General features: G+C 47.9%; 5 non-coding genes across 5 annotated transcripts; all 5 read right to left on the reverse strand.

Annotated features, from left to right (window-relative positions):
- Window positions 1-14,096: 14,096 nt before the first annotated feature.
- On the reverse strand, window positions 14,097-14,169 carry TRNAH-GUG (transfer RNA histidin (anticodon GUG)). Its single transcript has one exon. It is a non-coding gene; the product is annotated as a tRNA-His (tRNA).
- A 1,103-nt stretch (window positions 14,170-15,272) lies between these two features.
- Window positions 15,273-15,345, reverse strand: TRNAH-GUG (transfer RNA histidin (anticodon GUG)). Its single transcript has one exon. It is a non-coding gene; the product is annotated as a tRNA-His (tRNA).
- A 1,250-nt stretch (window positions 15,346-16,595) lies between these two features.
- On the reverse strand, window positions 16,596-16,668 carry TRNAH-GUG (transfer RNA histidin (anticodon GUG)). The gene has a single exon. It is a non-coding gene; the product is annotated as a tRNA-His (tRNA).
- A 1,103-nt stretch (window positions 16,669-17,771) lies between these two features.
- Window positions 17,772-17,844, reverse strand: TRNAH-GUG (transfer RNA histidin (anticodon GUG)). Its single transcript has one exon. It is a non-coding gene; the product is annotated as a tRNA-His (tRNA).
- Window positions 17,845-18,653: 809 nt separating this feature from the next.
- Window positions 18,654-18,726, reverse strand: TRNAH-GUG (transfer RNA histidin (anticodon GUG)). Its single transcript has one exon. It is a non-coding gene; the product is annotated as a tRNA-His (tRNA).
- Window positions 18,727-18,746: the final 20 nt, after the last annotated feature.

An 18,746-nucleotide genomic window follows, 5' to 3' on the forward strand; every position in this document is an offset into this window, starting at 1 on the left:
AGAACAAGAGTTATGAGCCTCCAAAATTTAGTGCAAAAATCATAAGTAACATAATAAAAATAAGTGAGACGATACCAAAGTTGACGAACATTTTGCTTAATATCTCGGCCAATGTTTGTCGTAGCTCAATGTTTTTAGTATGGTTAGATGGGGGACAATTTGGACTATAACATATCCTAAGGACATCCCCGTATCTCTAGTAGACACAGAGTTATGGGCCTGCAAAGTATAGTCTAATGCATTTGCTATGGACGGGTTGTTTGTTTACGTTTAGCTTAATTACTCGGCCCCTGTTTGTCGTAGCTCAATGTTTTTAGTATGGTTAGATGGGGGACAAATTGGACTATAACATACTCAAAGGACATCCCCGTATCTCCAATAGAAACAGAGTTACGAGCCTGCAAACTATAGTCTAATGCATTTCCTATGGAGGGGGTTTGTTTCGTTACGTTTTGCTTAAGTACTCGGCCCCTGTTTGTCGTAGCCCAAAGTTTTTAGTATGGTTAGATGGGGGACAATTTGGACTATAACATATCCTAAGGACATCCCCGTATCTCTAGTAGACACAGAGTTATGGGCCTGCAAAGTATAGTCTAATGCATTTCCTATGGAGGGGTTTGTTTGTTTACGATTAGCTTAATTACTCGACTACTGTTTGTCGTAGCTCAATGTTTTTAGTATGGTTAGATGGGGGACAAATTGGACTATAACATACTCAAAGGACATCCCCGTATCTCGAGTAGAAACAGAGTTACGAGCCTGCAAAATATAGTCTAATGCATTTTCTATGGAGGGGTTTGTTTGTTCACGTATTGCTTAATTACTTGACCCTGTTCTTTCGATTAAAAATAATAACATATCTTTAGTGTAGCGGTTATCGCATCCGCCTCACTCTCGGAAGGCCACAGGTTCGAAACCACGAAGTTTTTTTTTTTTGTTTGGAACATGCAAAGACCTTTATAATTATCCGAACATTTGTGTCAAGGTCACATTATTTACATCCCCGTATCTCTGGTAGAACCAGAGTTACGAGCCTCCAGAATTTAGTCTAATGTATTTCCTATGGAGGGGTTTGTTTGTATACGATTAGCTTAATTACTCGACTACTGTTTGTAGTAGCCCTAATTCTTAGTATGGCTAGATGGGGGACAAATTGGTCTATAACATACTCAAAGGACATCCCCGTATCTCCAGTAGAAACAGAGTTACGAGCCTGCAAAGTATATTTTCAAAAATCAAAAGTAACCTTCTAACAATAAGTGAGACAAAAAGTATGTTGACGACGATATTGAGGTAGCCTCAAGTTTAAAGTATCCTTGTATGGGGAGCAAAGAGTACTATAACATATCCAAAGGAGATCCCAGTATCTCTTGTAGAACAAGTGTTATGAGCCTCCAAAGTTTAGTGCAAAAATCATAAGTAACATAATAAAAATAAGTGAGACGATACCAAAGTTGACGAACATTTTGCTTAATATCTCGGCTCTACGACAAACATGACCGAACCACCAACCTATTGGTTAACAGCCGAACGCGCTAACCATTGCGCCACGGAAGCCCAAAAATTAAATGCTCGTCAGGTATTGTGTAAAAACCTTGACTTTTTACGTCACATCTGAGACCTCACAACACCGTTCCCGGATGGGCTCGAACCACTAACCTATTGGTTAACAGCCGAACGCGCTAACCATTGAGCCACGGAAGTTCAGAAATTAAATGGTTGTCACGTATTGTGGAAAAGTTATGACCTTTTACGCTACATCTGAGACCCTACAACACCTCTCCCGGGTGGGCTCGTACCACCAACCTTTCGATTAACAGCTGATCGCGCTAACCATTGCGCCACGGAAGCCCAAAAATTCAATGTTCGACAGGTATTGTGGAAAAACTCTGACATTTTATGTTACATTTGAGACGTCACAACACCGCTCCCGGGAGGGCTCAAACCACCAGTCTTTTGAATAGCAGCTGAACGCGCTAACCATTGCGCCACGGAAGCCCAAAAATTAAATGGTCGTCAGGTATTGTGTAAAAACCTTGACTTTTTACGTCACATCTGAGACCTCACAACACCGCTCCCGGATGGGCTCGAACCACCAACCTATTGGTTAACAGCCGAACGCGCTAACCATTGAGCCACGGAAGCTCAGAAATTAAATGGTTGTCACGTATTGTGGAAAAGTTTTGACTTTTTACGCTACATCTGAGACCCCACAACACCTCTCCCGGGTGGGCTCGAACCTTCAACCTTTCGATTAACAGCTGAACGCGTTAATCATTGCGTCACGGAAGCCCAAGAATTAAATGTTCGTCAGGTATTGTGAAAAACTCTGACATTTTACGTTACATCTGAGACCTCACAACACCGCTCCCGGATGGGCTCGAACCACCAATCTATTGGTTAAAAGCCGAACGTGCCACGGAAGCCCAAAAATTAAATGGTCGTCAGGTATTGTGGAAAAACTTTGGCTTTCTACGTTACATTTGAGATCACACAACACCGCTCCCGGATGGGCTCGAACCACCAACCTATTGGTTAACAGCCGAACGCGCTAACCATTGCGCCACGGAAGCCCAAAAGTTAAGTGCTCGTCAGGTATTATGTAAAAACCTTGACTTTTTACGTCACATCTGAGACCTCACAACACCGCTCCCGGATGGGGTCGAACCACCAACCTATTGGTTAACAGCCGAACGCGCTAACCATTGAGCCACGGAAGCTCAGAAATTAAATGGTTGTCAGGTATTGTGGAAAACCTTGACTTTTTACGTCACATCTGAGACCTCACAACACCGCTCCCGGATGGGCTCGAACCACCAACCTATTGGTTAACAGCCGAACGCGCTAACCATTGCGCCAAGGAAGCCCAAAATTTAAATGCTCGTCAGGTATTGTGTAAAAACCTTGACTTTTTACGTCACATCTGAGACCTCAAAACACCGCTCCCGGATGGGCTCGAACCACCAACCTATTGCTTAACAGCCGAACGCGCTAACCATTGCGCCACGGAAGCCCAAAACCTAAATGCTCGTCAGGTATTGTGCAAAAAACTTGACTTTTTACGTCACATCTGAGACCTCACAACACCGCTCCCGGATGGGGTCGAACCACCAAACTATTGGTTAACAGCCGAACGCGCTAACCATTGCGCCACGGAAGCCCGAAAGTTAAATACTCGTCAGGTATTGTGTAAAAACCTTGACTTCTTACGTCACATCTGAGACCTCACAACACCGCTCCCGGATGGGCTCGAACCACCAACCTATTGGTTAACAGCCGAACGCGCTAACCATTGCGCCACGGAAGCCCAAAAGTTAAGTGCTCGTCAGGTATTGTGTAAAAACCTTGACTTTTTACGTCACATCTGAGACCTCACAACACCGCTCCCGGATGGGCTCGAACCACCAACCTATTGGTTAACAGCCGAACGCGCTAACCATTGAGCCACGGAAGCTCAGAAATTTAATGGTTGTCAGGTGTTGTGGAAAAACTTTGGCTTTCTACGTTACATTTGAGACCCCACAACACCTCTCCCGGGTGGGCTCGAACCACCAACCTTTCGATTAACAGCTGAACGCGCTAACCATTGCGCCACGGAATCCCAAAAATTAAATGCTCGTCAGGTATTGTGTAAAAACCTTGACTTTTTACGTCACATCTGAGACCTCACAACACCGCTCCCGGATGGGCTCGAACCACCAACCTATTGGTTAACAGCCGAACGCGCTAACCATTGCGCCACGGAAGCCCAAAAGTTAAATGCTCGTTAGGTATTGTGTAAAAACCTTGACTTTTTACGTCACATCTGAGACCTCACAACACCGCTCCCGGATGGGCTCGAACCACCAACCTATTGGTTAACAGCCGAACGCGCTAACCATTGCGCCACGGAAGCCCAAAAGTTAAATGCTCGTCAGGTATTATGTAAAAACCTTGACTTTTTACGTCACATCTGAGACCTCACAACACCGCTCCCGGATGGGGTCGAACCACCAACCTATTGGTTAACAGCCGAACGCGCTAACCATTGAGCCACGGAAGCTCAGAAATTAAATGGTTGTCAGGTATTGTGGAAAACCTTGACTTTTTACGTCACATCTGAGACCTCACAACACCGCTCCCGGATGGGCTCGAACCACCAACCTATTGGTTAACAGCCGAACGCGCTAACCATTGCGCCATGGAAGCCCAAAATTTAAATGCTCGTCAGGTATTGTGTAAAAACCTTGACTTTTTACGTCACATCTGAGACCTCACAACACCGCTGCCGGATGGGCTCGAACCACCAACCTATTGCTTAACAGCCGAACACGCTAACCATTGCGCCACGGAAGCCCAAAAGTTAAATGCTCGTCAGGTATTATGTAAAAACCTTGACTTCTTACGTCACATCTGAGACCTCACAACACCGCTCCCGGATGGGCTCGAACCACCAACCTATTGGTTAACAGCCGAACGCGCTAACCATTGCGCCACGGAAGCCCAAAAGTTAAGTGCTCGTCAGGTATTGTGTAAAAACCTTGACTTTTTACGTCACATCTGAGACCTCACAACACCGCTCCCGGATGGGCTCGAACCACCAACCTATTGGTTAACAGCCGAACGCGCTAACCATTGAGCCACGGAAGCTCAGAAATTTAATGGTTGTCAGGTGTTGTGGAAAAACTTTGGCTTTCTACGTTACATTTGAGACCCCACAACACCTCTCCCGGGTGGGCTCGAACCACCAACCTTTCGATTAACAGCTGAACGCGCTAACCATTGCGCCACGGAATCCCAAAAATTAAATGCTCGTCAGGTATTGTGTAAAAACCTTGACTTTTTACGTCACATCTGAGACCTCACAACACCGCTCCCGGATGGGCTCGAACCACCAACCTATTGGTTAACAGCCGAACGCGCTAACCATTGCGCCACGGAAGCCCAAAAGTTAAATGCTCGTTAGGTATTGTGTAAAAACCTTGACTTTTTACGTCACATCTGAGACCTCACAACACCGCTCCCGGATGGGCTCGAACCACCAACCTATTGGTTAACAGCCGAACGCGCTAACCATTGCGCCACGGAAGCCCAAAAGTTAAATGCTCGTCAGGTATTATGTAAAAACCTTGACTTTTTACGTCACATCTGAGACCTCACAACACCGCTCCCGGATGGGGTCGAACCACCAACCTATTGGTTAACAGCCGAACGCGCTAACCATTGAGCCACGGAAGCTCAGAAATTAAATGGTTGTCAGGTATTGTGGAAAACCTTGACTTTTTACGTCACATCTGAGACCTCACAACACCGCTCCCGGATGGGCTCGAACCACCAACCTATTGGTTAACAGCCGAACGCGCTAACCATTGCGCCATGGAAGCCCAAAATTTAAATGCTCGTCAGGTATTGTGTAAAAACCTTGACTTTTTACGTCACATCTGAGACCTCACAACACCGCTGCCGGATGGGCTCGAACCACCAACCTATTGCTTAACAGCCGAACACGCTAACCATTGCGCCACGGAAGCCCAAAAGTTAAATGCTCGTCAGGTATTATGTAAAAACCTTGACTTTTTACGTCACATCTGAGACCTCACAACACCGCTCCCGGATGGGGTCGAACCACCAACCTATTGGTTAACAGCCGAACGCGCTAACCATTGAGCCACGGAAGCTCAGAAATTAAATGGTTGTCAGGTATTGTGGAAAACCTTGACTTTTTACGTCTCATCTGAGACCTCACAACACCGCTCCCGGATGGGCTCGAACCACCAACCTATTGGTTAACAGCCGAACGCGCTAACCATTGCGCCAAGGAAGCCCAAAATTTAAATGCTCGTCAGGTATTGTGTAAAAACCTTGACTTTTTACGTCACATCTGAGACCTCACAACACCGCTCCCGGATGGGCTCGAACCACCAACCTATTGCTTAACAGCCGAACGCGCTAACCATTGCGACACGGAAGCCCAAAACCTAAATGCTCGTCAGGTATTGTGCAAAAAACTTGACTTTTTACGTCACATCTGAGACCTCACAACACCGCTCCCGGATGGGCTCGAACCACCAACCTATTGGTTAACAGCCGAACGCGCTAACCATTGAGCCACGGAAGCTCAGAAATTTAATGGTTGTCAGGTGTTGTGGAAAAACTTTGGCTTTCTACGTTACATTTGAGACCCCACAACACCTCTCCCGGGTGGGATCGAACCACCAACCTTTCGATTAACAGCTGAACGCGCTAAACATTGCGCCACGGAATCCCAAAAATTAAATGCTCGTCAGGTATTGTGTAAAAACCTTGACTTTTTACGTCACATCTGAGACCTCACAACACCGCTCCCGGATGGGCTCGAACCACCAACCTATTGGTTAACAGCCGAACGCGCTAACCATTGCGCCACGGAAGCCCAAAAGTTAAATGCTCGTTAGGTATTGTGTAAAAACCTTGACTTTTTACGTCACATCTGAGACCTCACAACACCGCTCCCGGATGGGCTCGAACCACCAACCTATTGGTTAACAGCCGAACGCGCTAACCATTGAGCCACGGAAGCTCAGAAATTAAATGGTTGTCAGGTATAGTGGAAAACCTTGACTTTTTACGTCACATCTGAGACCTCACAACACCGCTCCCGGATGGGCTCGAACCACCAACCTATTGGTTAACAGCCGAACGCGCTAACCATTGCGCCAAGGAAGCCCAAAATTTAAATGCTCGTCAGGTATTGTGTAAAAACCTTAACTTTTTACGTCACATCTGAGACCTCACAACACCGCTCCCGGATGGGCTCGAACCACCAACCTATTGCTTAACAGCCGAACGCGCTAACCATTGCGCCACGGAAGCCCAAAACCTAAATGCTCGTCAGGTATTGTGCAAAAAACTTGACTTTTTACGTCACATCTGAGACCTCACAACACCGCTCCCGGATGGGCTCAAACCACCAACCTATTGGTTAACAGCCGAACGCGTTAACCATTGCGCCACGGAAGCCCAAAAGTTTTAACTCGTCAGGTATTGTGTAAAAACCTTGACTTCTTACGTCACATCTGAGACCTCACAACACCGCTCCCGGATGGGCTCGAACCACCAACCTATTGGTTAACAGCCGAACGCGCTAACCATTGCGCCACGGAAGCCCAAATGTTAAATGCTCGTCAGGTCTTGTGTCAAAACCTTGACTTTTTACGTCACATCTGAGACCTCACAACACCGCTCCCGGATGGGCTCGAACCACCAACCTATTGGTTAACATCCGAACGCGCTAACCATGCGCCACGGAAGCCCAAAAGTTAAATACTCGTCAGGTATTGTGTAAAAACCTTGACTTCTTACGTCACATCTGAGACCTCACAACACCGCTCCCGGATGGGCTCGAACCACCAACCTATTGGTTAACAGCCGAACGCGCTAACCATTGCGCCAAGGAAGCCCAAAATTTAAATGCTCGTCAGGTATTGTGTAAAAACCTTGACTTTTTACGTCACATCTGAGACCTCAAAACACCGCTCCCGGATGGGCTCGAACCACCAACCTATTGCTTAACAGCCGAACGCGCTAACCATTGCGCCACGGAAGCCCAAAACCTAAATGCTCGTCAGGTATTGTGCAAAAAACTTGACTTTTTACGTCACATCTGAGACCTCACAACACCGCTCCCGGATGGGCTCGAACCACCAACCTATTGGTTAACAGCCGAACGCGCTAACCATTGCGCCACGGAAGCCCGAAAGTTAAATACTCGTCAGGTATTGTGTAAAAACCTTGACTTCTTACGTCACATCTGAGACCTCACAACACCGCTCCCGGATGGGCTCGAACCACCAACCTATTGGTTAACAGCCGAACGCGCTAACCATTGCGCCACGGAAGCCCAAAAGTTAAGTGCTCGTCAGGTATTGTGTAAAAACCTTGACTTTTTACGTCACATCTGAGACCTCACAACACCGCTCCCGGATGGGCTCGAACCACCAACCTATTGGTTAACAGCCGAACGCGCTAACCATTGAGCCACGGAAGCTCAGAAATTTAATGGTTGTCAGGTGTTGTGGAAAAACTTTGGCTTTCTACGTTACATTTGAGACCCCACAACACCTCTCCCGGGTGGGCTCGAACCACCAACCTTTCGATTAACAGCTGAACGCGCTAACCATTGCGCCACGGAATCCCAAAAATTAAATGCTCGTCAGGTATTGTGTAAAAACCTTGACTTTTTACGTCACATCTGAGACCTCACAACACCGCTCCCGGATGGGCTCGAACCACCAACCTATTGGTTAACAGCCGAACGCGCTAACCATTGCGCCACGGAAGCCCAAAAGTTAAATGCTCGTTAGGTATTGTGTAAAAACCTTGACTTTTTACGTCACATCTGAGACCTCACAACACCGCTCCCGGATGGGCTCGAACCACCAACCTATTGGTTAACAGCCGAACGCGCTAACCATTGCGCCACGGAAGCCCAAAAGTTAAATGCTCGTCAGGTATTATGTAAAAACCTTGACTTTTTACGTCACATCTGAGACCTCACAACACCGCTCCCGGATGGGGTCGAACCACCAACCTATTGGTTAACAGCCGAACGCGCTAACCATTGAGCCACGGAAGCTCAGAAATTAAATGGTTGTCAGGTATTGTGGAAAACCTTGACTTTTTACGTCACATCTGAGACCTCACAACACCGCTCCCGGATGGGCTCGAACCACCAACCTATTGGTTAACAGCCGAACGCGCTAACCATTGCGCCAAGGAAGCCCAAAATTTAAATGCTCGTCAGGTATTGTGTAAAAACCTTGACTTTTTACGTCACATCTGAGACCTCACAACACCGCTGCCGGATGGGCTCGAACCACCTACCTATTGCTTAACAGCCGAACACGCTAACCATTGCGCCACGGAAGCCCAAAAGTTAAATGCTCGTCAGGTATTATGTAAAAACCTTGACTTTTTACGTCACATCTGAGACCTCACAACACCGCTCCCGGATGGGGTCGAACCACCAACCTATTGGTTAACAGCCGAACGCGCTAACCATTGAGCCACGGAAGCTCAGAAATTAAATGGTTGTCAGGTATTGTGGAAAACCTTGACTTTTTACGTCACATCTGAGACCTCACAACACCGCTCCCGGATGGGCTCGAACCACCAACCTATTGGTTAACAGCCGAACGCGCTAACCATTGCGCCAAGGAAGCCCAAAATTTAAATGCTCGTCAGGTATTGTGTAAAAACCTTGACTTTTTACGTCACATCTGAGACCTCACAACACCGCTCCCGGATGGGCTCGAACCACCAACCTATTGCTTAACAGCCGAACGCGCTAACCATTGCGACACGGAAGCCCAAAACCTAAATGCTCGTCAGGTATTGTGCAAAAAACTTGACTTTTTACGTCACATCTGAGACCTCACAACACCGCTCCCGGATGGGCTCGAACCACCAACCTATTGGTTAACAGCCGAACGCGCTAACCATTGAGCCACGGAAGCTCAGAAATTTAATGGTTGTCAGGTGTTGTGGAAAAACTTTGGCTTTCTACGTTACATTTGAGACCCCACAACACCTCTCCCGGGTGGGATCGAACCACCAACCTTTCGATTAACAGCTGAACGCGCTAACCATTGCGCCACGGAATCCCAAAAATTAAATGCTCGTCAGGTATTGTGTAAAAACCTTGACTTTTTACGTCACATCTGAGACCTCACAACACCGCTCCCGGATGGGCTCGAACCACCAACCTATTGGTTAACAGCCGAACGCGCTAACCATTGCGCCACGGAAGCCCAAAAGTTAAATGCTCGTTAGGTATTGTGTAAAAACCTTGACTTTTTACGTCACATCTGAGACCTCACAACACCGCTCCCGGATGGGCTCGAACCACCAACCTATTGGTTAACAGCCGAACGCGCTAACCATTGAGCCACGGAAGCTCAGAAATTAAATGGTTGTCAGGTATTGTGGAAAACCTTGACTTTTTACGTCACATCTGAGACCTCACAACACCGCTCCCGGATGGGCTCGAACCACCAACCTATTGGTTAACAGCCGAACGCGCTAACCATTGCGCCAAGGAAGCCCAAAATTTAAATGCTCGTCAGGTATTGTGTAAAAACCTTAACTTTTTACGTCACATCTGAGACCTCACAACACCGCTCCCGGATGGGCTCGAACCACCAACCTATTGCTTAACAGCCGAACGCGCTAACCATTGCGCCACGGAAGCCCAAAACCTAAATGCTCGTCAGGTATTGTGCAAAAAACTTGACTTTTTACGTCACATCTGAGACCTCACAACACCGCTCCCGGATGGGCTCAAACCACCAACCTATTGGTTAACAGCCGAACGCGTTAACCATTGCGCCACGGAAGCCCAAAAGTTTTAACTCGTCAGGTATTGTGTAAAAACCTTGACTTCTTACGTCACATCTGAGACCTCACAACACCGCTCCCGGATGGGCTCGAACCACCAACCTATTGGTTAACAGCCGAACGCGCTAACCATTGCGCCACGGAAGCCCAAATGTTAAATGCTCGTCAGGTCTTGTGTCAAAACCTTGACTTTTTACGTCACATCTGAGACCTCACAACACCGCTCCCGGATGGGCTCGAACCACCAACCTATTGGTTAACATCCGAACGCGCTAACCATGCGCCACGGAAGCCCAAAAGTTAAATACTCGTCAGGTATTGTGTAAAAACCTTGACTTCTTACGTCACATCTGAGACCTCACAACACCGCTCCCGGATGGGCTCGAACCACCAACCTATTGGTTAACAGCCGAACGCGCTAACCATGCGCCACGGAAGCCCAAAAGTTAAATACTCGTCAGGTATTGTGTAAAAACCTTGACTTCTTACGTCACATCTGAGACCTCACAACACCGCTCCCGGATGGGCTCGAACCACCAACCTATTGGTTAACAGCCGAACGCGCTAACCATTGCGCCACGGAAGCCCAAAAGTTAAATGCTCGTCAGGTATTGTGTAAAAACCTTGACTTTTTACGTCACATCTGAGACCTCACAACACCGCTCCCGGATGGGCTCGAACCACCAACCTATTGGTTAACAGCCGAACGCGCTAACCATTGAGCCACGGAAGCTCAGAAATTAAATGGTTGTCAGGTGTTGTGGAAAAACTTTGGCTTTCTACGTTACATTTGAGACCCCACAACACCTCTCCCGGATGGGCTCGAACCACCAACCTTTCGATTAACAGCTGAACGCGCTAACCATTGCGCCACGGAATCCCAAAAATTAAATGCTCGTCAGGTATTGTGTAAAAACCTTGACTTTTTACGTCACATCTGAGACCTAACAACACCGCTCCCGGATGGGCTCGAACCACCAACCTATTGGTTAACAGCCGAACGCGCTAACCATGCGCCACGGAAGCCCAAAAGTTAAATACTCGTCAGGTATTGTGTAAAAACCTTGACTTCTTACGTCACATCTGAGACCTCACAACACCGCTCCCGGATGGGCTCGAACCACCAACCTATTGGTTAACAGCCGAACGCGCTAACCATTGCGCCACGGAAGCCCAAAAGTTAAATGCTCGTTAGGTATTGTGTAAAAACCTTGACTTTTTACGTCACATCTGAGACCTCACAACACCGCTCCCGGATGGGCTCGAACCACCAACCTATTGGTTAACAGCCGAACGCGCTAACCATTGAGCCACGGAAGCTCAGAAATTAAATGGTTGTCAGGTGTTGTGGAAAAACTTTGGCTTTCTACGTTACATTTGAGACCCCACAACACCTTTCCCGGGTGGGCTCGAACCACCAACCTTTCGATTAACAGCTGAACGCGCTAACCATTTTGCCACGGAATCCCAAAAATTAAATGCTCGTCAGGTATTGTGTAAAAACCTTGACTTTTTACGTCACATCTGAGACCTCACAACACCGCTCCCGGATGGGCTCGAACCACCAACCTATTGGTTAACAGCCGAACGCGCTAACCATTGATCCACGGAAGCTCAGAAATTAAATGGTTGTCAGGTATTGTGGAAAAACTTTGGCTTTCTACGTTACATTTGAGACCCCACAACACCTTTCCCGGGTGGGCTCGAACCACCAACCTTTCAATTAACAGCTGAACGCGCTAACCATTGCGCCACGGAAGCCCAAAAATTAAATGCTCGTCAGGTATTGTGTAAAAACCTTGACTTTTTACGTCACATCTGAGACCTCACAACACCGCTCCCGGATGGGCTCGAACCACCAACCTATTGGTTAACAGCCGAACGCGCTAACCATTGCGCCACGGAAGCCCAAATGTTAAATGCTCGTCAGGTCTTGTGTCAAAACCTTGACTTTTTACGTCACATCTGAGACCTCACAACACCGCTCCCGGATGGGCTCGAACCACCAACCTATTGGTTAACATCCGAACGCGCTAACCATGCGCCACGGAAGCCCAAAAGTTAAATACTCGTCAGGTATTGTGTAAAAACCTTGACTTCTTACGTCACATCTGAGACCTCACAACACCGCTCCCGGATGGGCTCGAACCACCAACCTATTGGTTAACAGCCGAACGCGCTAACCATGCGCCACGGAAGCCCAAAAGTTAAATACTCGTCAGGTATTGTGTAAAAACCTTGACTTCTTACGTCACATCTGAGACCTCACAACACCGCTCCCGGATGGGCTCGAACCACCAACCTATTGGTTAACAGCCGAACGCGCTAACCATTGCGCCACGGAAGCCCAAAAGTTAAATGCTCGTCAGGTATTGTGTAAAAACCTTGACTTTTTACGTCACATCTGAGACCTCACAACACCGCTCCCGGATGGGCTCGAACCACCAACCTATTGGTTAACAGCCGAACGCGCTAACCATTGAGCCACGGAAGCTCAGAAATTAAATGGTTGTCAGGTGTTGTGGAAAAACTTTGGCTTTCTACGTTACATTTGAGACCCCACAACACCTCTCCCGGATGGGCTCGAACCACCAACCTTTCGATTAACAGCTGAACGCGCTAACCATTGCGCCACGGAATCCCAAAAATTAAATGCTCGTCAGGTATTGTGTAAAAACCTTGACTTTTTACGTCACATCTGAGACCTAACAACACCGCTCCCGGATGGGCTCGAACCACCAACCTATTGGTTAACAGCCGAACGCGCTAACCATGCGCCACGGAAGCCCAAAAGTTAAATACTCGTCAGGTATTGTGTAAAAACCTTGACTTCTTACGTCACATCTGAGACCTCACAACACCGCTCCCGGATGGGCTCGAACCACCAACCTATTGGTTAACAGCCGAACGCGCTAACCATTGCGCCACGGAAGCCCAAAAGTTAAATGCTCGTCAGGTATTGTGTAAAAACCTTCACTTTTTACGTCACATCTGAGACCTCACAACACCGCTCCCGGATGGGCTCGAACCACCAACCTATTGGTTAACAGCCGAACGCGCTAACCATTGAGCCACGGAAGCTCAGAAATTAAATGGTTGTCAGGTGTTGTGGAAAAACTTTGGCTTTCTACGTTACATTTGAGACCCCACAACACCTTTCCCGGGTGGGCTCGAACCACCAACCTTTCGATTAACAGCTGAACGCGCTAACCATTTTGCCACGGAATCCCAAAAATTAAATGCTCGTCAGGTATTGTGTAAAAACCTTGACTTTTTACGTCACATCTGAGACCTCACAACACCGCTCCCGGATGGGCTCGAACCACCAACCTATTGGTTAACAGCCGAACGCGCTAACCATTGATCCACGGAAGCTCAGAAATTAAATGGTTGTCAGGTATTGTGGAAAAACTTTGGCTTTCTACGTTACATTTGAGACCCCACAACACCTTTCCCGGGTGGGCTCGAACCACCAACCTTTCAATTAACAGCTGAACGCGCTAACCATTGCGCCACGGAAGCCCAAAAATTAAATGCTCGTCAGGTATTGTGTAAAAACCTTGACTTTTTACGTCACATCTGAGACCTCACAACACCGCTCCCGGATGGGCTCGAACCACCAACCTATTGGTTAACAGCCGAACGCGCTAACCATTGCGCCACGGAAGCCCAAAAGTTAAATGCTCGTCAGGTATTGTGTAAAAAGCTTGACTTTTTACGTCAAATCTGAGACCTCACAACACCGCTCCCGGATGGGGTCGAACCACCAACCTATTGGTTCACAGCCGAACGCGCTAACCATTGCGCCACGGAAGCCCAAAAGTTAAATACTCGTCAGGTATTGTGTAAAAACCTTGACTTCTTACGTCACATCTGAGACCTCACAACACCGCTCCCGGATGGGCTCGAACCACCAACCTATTGGTTAACAGCCGAACTTGCTAACCATTGCGCCACGGAAGCACAAAATTTAAATGCTCGTCAGGTATTGTGTAAAAAACTTGACTTTTTACGTCACATCTGAGACCTCACAACACCGCTCCCGGATTGGCTCGAACCACCAACCTATTGGTTAACAGCCGAACGCGCTAACCATTGCGCCACGGAAGCCCAAAAGTTAAATGCTCGTTAGGTATTGTGTAAAAACCTTGACTTTTTACGTCACATCTGAGACCTCACAACACCGCTCCCGGATGGGCTCGAACCACCAACCTTTTGGTTAACAGCCGAACGCGCTAACCATTGCGCCACGGAAGCCCAAAAGTTAAATGCTCGTCAGGTATTATGTAAAAACCTTGACTTTTTACGTCACATCTGAGACCTCACAACACCGCTCCCGGATGGGCTCGAACCAACAACCTATTGGTTAACAGCCGAACGCGCTAACCATTGCGCCACGGAAGCACAAAAGTTAAATGCTCGTCAGGTATTGTGTAAAAACCTTGACTTTTTACGTCACATCTGAGACCTCACAACACCGCTCCCGGATGGGCTCGAACCACCAACCTATTGGTTAACAGCCGAACGCGCTAACCATTGCGCCACGGAAGCCCAAAAGTTAAATACTCGTTAGGTATTGTGTAAAAACCTTGACTTTTTACGTCACATCTGAGACCTCACAACACCGCTCCCGGATGGGCTCGAACCACCAACCTATTGGTTAACAGCCGAACGCGCTAACCATTGCGCCACGGAAGCCCAAAAGTTAAATGCTCGTCAGGTATTATGTAAAAACCTTGACTTTTTACGTCACATCTGAGACCTCACAACACCGCTCCCGGATGGGCTCGAACCACCAACCTATTGGTTAACAGCCGAACGCGCTAACCATTGCGCCACGGAAGCCCAAAAGATAAATGCTCGTCAGGTATTGTGTAAAAACCTTGACTTTTTACGTCAAATCTGAGACCTCACAACACCGCTCCCGGATGGGGTCGAACCACCAACCTATTGGTTCACAGCCGAACGCGCTAACCATTGCGCCACGGAAGCACAAAAGTTAAATGCTCGTCAGGTATTGTGTAAAAACCTTGACTTTTTACGTCACATCTGAGACCTCACAACACCGCTCCCGGATGGGCTCGAACCACCAACCTATTGGTTAACAGCCGAACGCGCTAACCATTGCGCCACGGAAGCCCAAAAGTTAAATGCTCGTTAGGTATTGTGTAAAAACCTTGACTTTTTACGTCACATCTGAGACCTCACAACACCGCTCCCGGATGGGCTCGAACCACCAACCTTTCGGTTAACAGCCGAACGCGCTAACCATTGCGCCACGGAAGCCCAAAAGTTAAATACTCGTCAGGTATTGTGTAAAAACCTTGACTTCTTACGTCACATCTGAGACCTCACAACACCGCTCCCGGATGGGCTCGAACCACCAACCTATTGGTTAACAGCCGAACGCGCTAACCATTGCGCCACGGAAGCCCAAAAGTTAAATGCTCGTTAGGTATTGTGTAAAAACCTTGACTTTTTACGTCACATCTGAGACCTCACAACACCGCTCCCGGATGGGCTCGAACCACCAACCTATTGGTTAACAGCCGAACGCGCTAACCATTGCGCCACGGAAGCACAAAAGTTAAATGCTCGTCAGGTATTGTGTAAAAACCTTGACTTTTTACGTCACATCTGAGACCTCACAACACCGCTCCCGGATGGGCTCGAACCACCAACCTATTGGTTAACAGCCGAAGGCGCTAACCATTGCGCCACGGAAGCCCAAAAGTTAAATGCTCGTCAGGTATTATGTAAAAACCTTGACTTTTTACGTCACATCTGAGACCTCACAACACCGCTCCCGGATGGGGTCGAACCACCAACCTATTGGTTAACAGCCGAACGCGCTAACTATTGCGCCACGGAAGCCCAAAAATTAAATGGTCGTCAGGTATTGTGGAAAAACTTTGGCTTTCTACGTTACATTTGAGATCACACAACACCGCTCCCGGATGGGCTCGAACCACCAACCTATTGGTTAACAGCCGAACGCGCTAACCATTGATCCACGGAAGCTCAGAAATTAAATGGTTGTCAGGTATTGTGGAAAAACTTTGGCTTTCTACGTTACATTTGAGACCCCACAACACCTTTCCCGGGTGGGCTCGAACCACCAACCTTTCGATTAACAGCCGAACGCGCTAACCATTGCGCCACGGAAGCCCAAAAGTTAAATGCTCGTCAGGTATTGTGTAAAAACCTTGACTTTTTACGTCAAATCTGAGACCTCACAACACCGCTCCCGGATGGGGTCGAACCACCAACCTATTGGTTCACAGCCGAACGCGCTAACCATTGCGCCACGGAAGCCCAAAAGTTAAATACTCGTCAGGTATTGTGTAAAAACCTTGACTTCTTACGTCACATCTGAGACCTCACAACACCGCTCCCGGATGGGCTCGAACCACCAACCTATTGGTTAACAGCCGAACGCGCTAACCATTGCGCCACGGAAGCACAAAATTTAAATGCTCGTCAGGTATTGTGTAAAAAACTTGACTTTTTACGTCACATCTGAGACCTCACAACACCGCTCCCGGATTGGCTCGAACCACCAACCTATTGGTTAACAGCCGAACGCGCTAACCATTGCGCCACGGAAGCCCAAAAGTTAAATGCTCGTTAGGTATTGTGTAAAAACCTTGACTTTTTACGTCACATCTGAGACCTCACAACACCGCTCCCGGATGGGCTCGAACCACCAACCTTTTGGTTAACAGCCGAACGCGCTAACCATTGCGCCACGGAAGCCCAAAAGTTAAATGCTCGTCAGGTATTATGTAAAAACCTTGACTTTTTACGTCACATCTGAGACCTCACAACACCGCTCCCGGATGGGCTCGAACCACCAACCTATTGGTTAACAGCCGAACGCGCTAACCATTGCGCCACGGAAGCACAAAAGTTAAATGCTCGTCAGGTATTGTGTAAAAACCTTGACTTTTTACGTCACATCTGAGACCTCACAACACCGCTCCCGGATGGGCTCGAACCACCAACCTATTGGTTAACAGCCGAACGCGCTAACCATTGCGCCACGGAAGCCCAAAAGTTAAATACTCGTTAGGTATTGTGTAAAAACCTTGACTTTTTACGTCACATCTGAGACCTCACAACACCGCTCCCGGATGGGCTCGAACCACCAACCTATTGGTTAACAGCCGAACGCGCTAACCATTGCGCCACGGAAGCCCAAAAGTTAAATGCTCGTCAGGTATTATGTAAAAACCTTGACTTTTTACGTCACATCTGAGACCTCACAACACCGCTCCCGGATGGGCTCGAACCACCAACCTATTGGTTAACAGCCGAACGCGCTAACCATTGCGCCACGGAAGCCCAAAAGTTAAATGCTCGTCAGGTATTGTGTAAAAACCTTGACTTTTTACGTCAAATCTGAGACCTCACAACACCGCTCCCGGATGGGGTCGAACCACCAACCTATTGGTTCACAGCCGAACGCGCTAACCATTGCGCCACGGAAGCACAAAAGTTAAATGCTCGTCAGGTATTGTGTAAAAACCTTGACTTTTTACGTCACATCTGAGACCTCACAACACCGCTCCCGGATGGGCTCGAACCACCAACCTATTGGTTAACAGCCGAACGCGCTAACCATTGCGCCACGGAAGCACAAAAGTTAAATGCTCGTCAGGTATTGTGTAAAAACCTTGACTTTTTACGTCACATCTGAGACCTCACAACACCGCTCCCGGATGGGCTCGAACCACCAACCTATTGGTTAACAGCCGAACGCGCTAACCATTGCGCCACGGAAGCCCAAAAGTTAAATGCTCGTCAGGTATTATGTAAAAACCTTGACTTTTTACGTCACATCTGAGACCTCACAACACCGCTCCCGGATGGGGTCGAACCACCAACCTATTGGTTAACAGCCGAACGCGCTAACTATTGCGCCACGGAAGCCCAAAAATTAAATGGTCGTCAGGTATTGTGGAAAAACTTTGGCTTTCTACGTTACATTTGAGATCACACAACACCGCTCCCGGATGGGCTCGAACCACCAACCTATTGGTTAACAGCCGAACGCGCTAACCATTGATCCACGGAAGCTCAGAAATTAAATGGTTGTCAGGTATTGTGGAAAAACTTTGGCTTTCTACGTTACATTTGAGACCCCACAACACCTTTCCCGGGTGGGCTCGAACCACCAACCTTTCGATTAACAGCCGAACGCGCTAACCATTGCGCCACGGAAGCCCAAAAGTTAAATGCTCGTCAGGTATTGTGTAAAAACCTTGACTTTTTACGTCAAATCTGAGACCTCACAACACCGCTCCCGGATGGGGTCGAACCACCAACCTATTGGTTCACAGCCGAACGCGCTAACCATTGCGCCACGGAAGCACAAAAGTTAAATGCTCGTC

The sequence above is a fragment of the Phalangium opilio genome, unplaced genomic scaffold (genome assembly GCF_054372755.1).
Source record: "Phalangium opilio isolate 3A_F unplaced genomic scaffold, DU_Popi_V2 ptg001170l_1, whole genome shotgun sequence".
NCBI lineage: Eukaryota > Metazoa > Arthropoda > Arachnida > Opiliones > Phalangiidae > Phalangium > Phalangium opilio.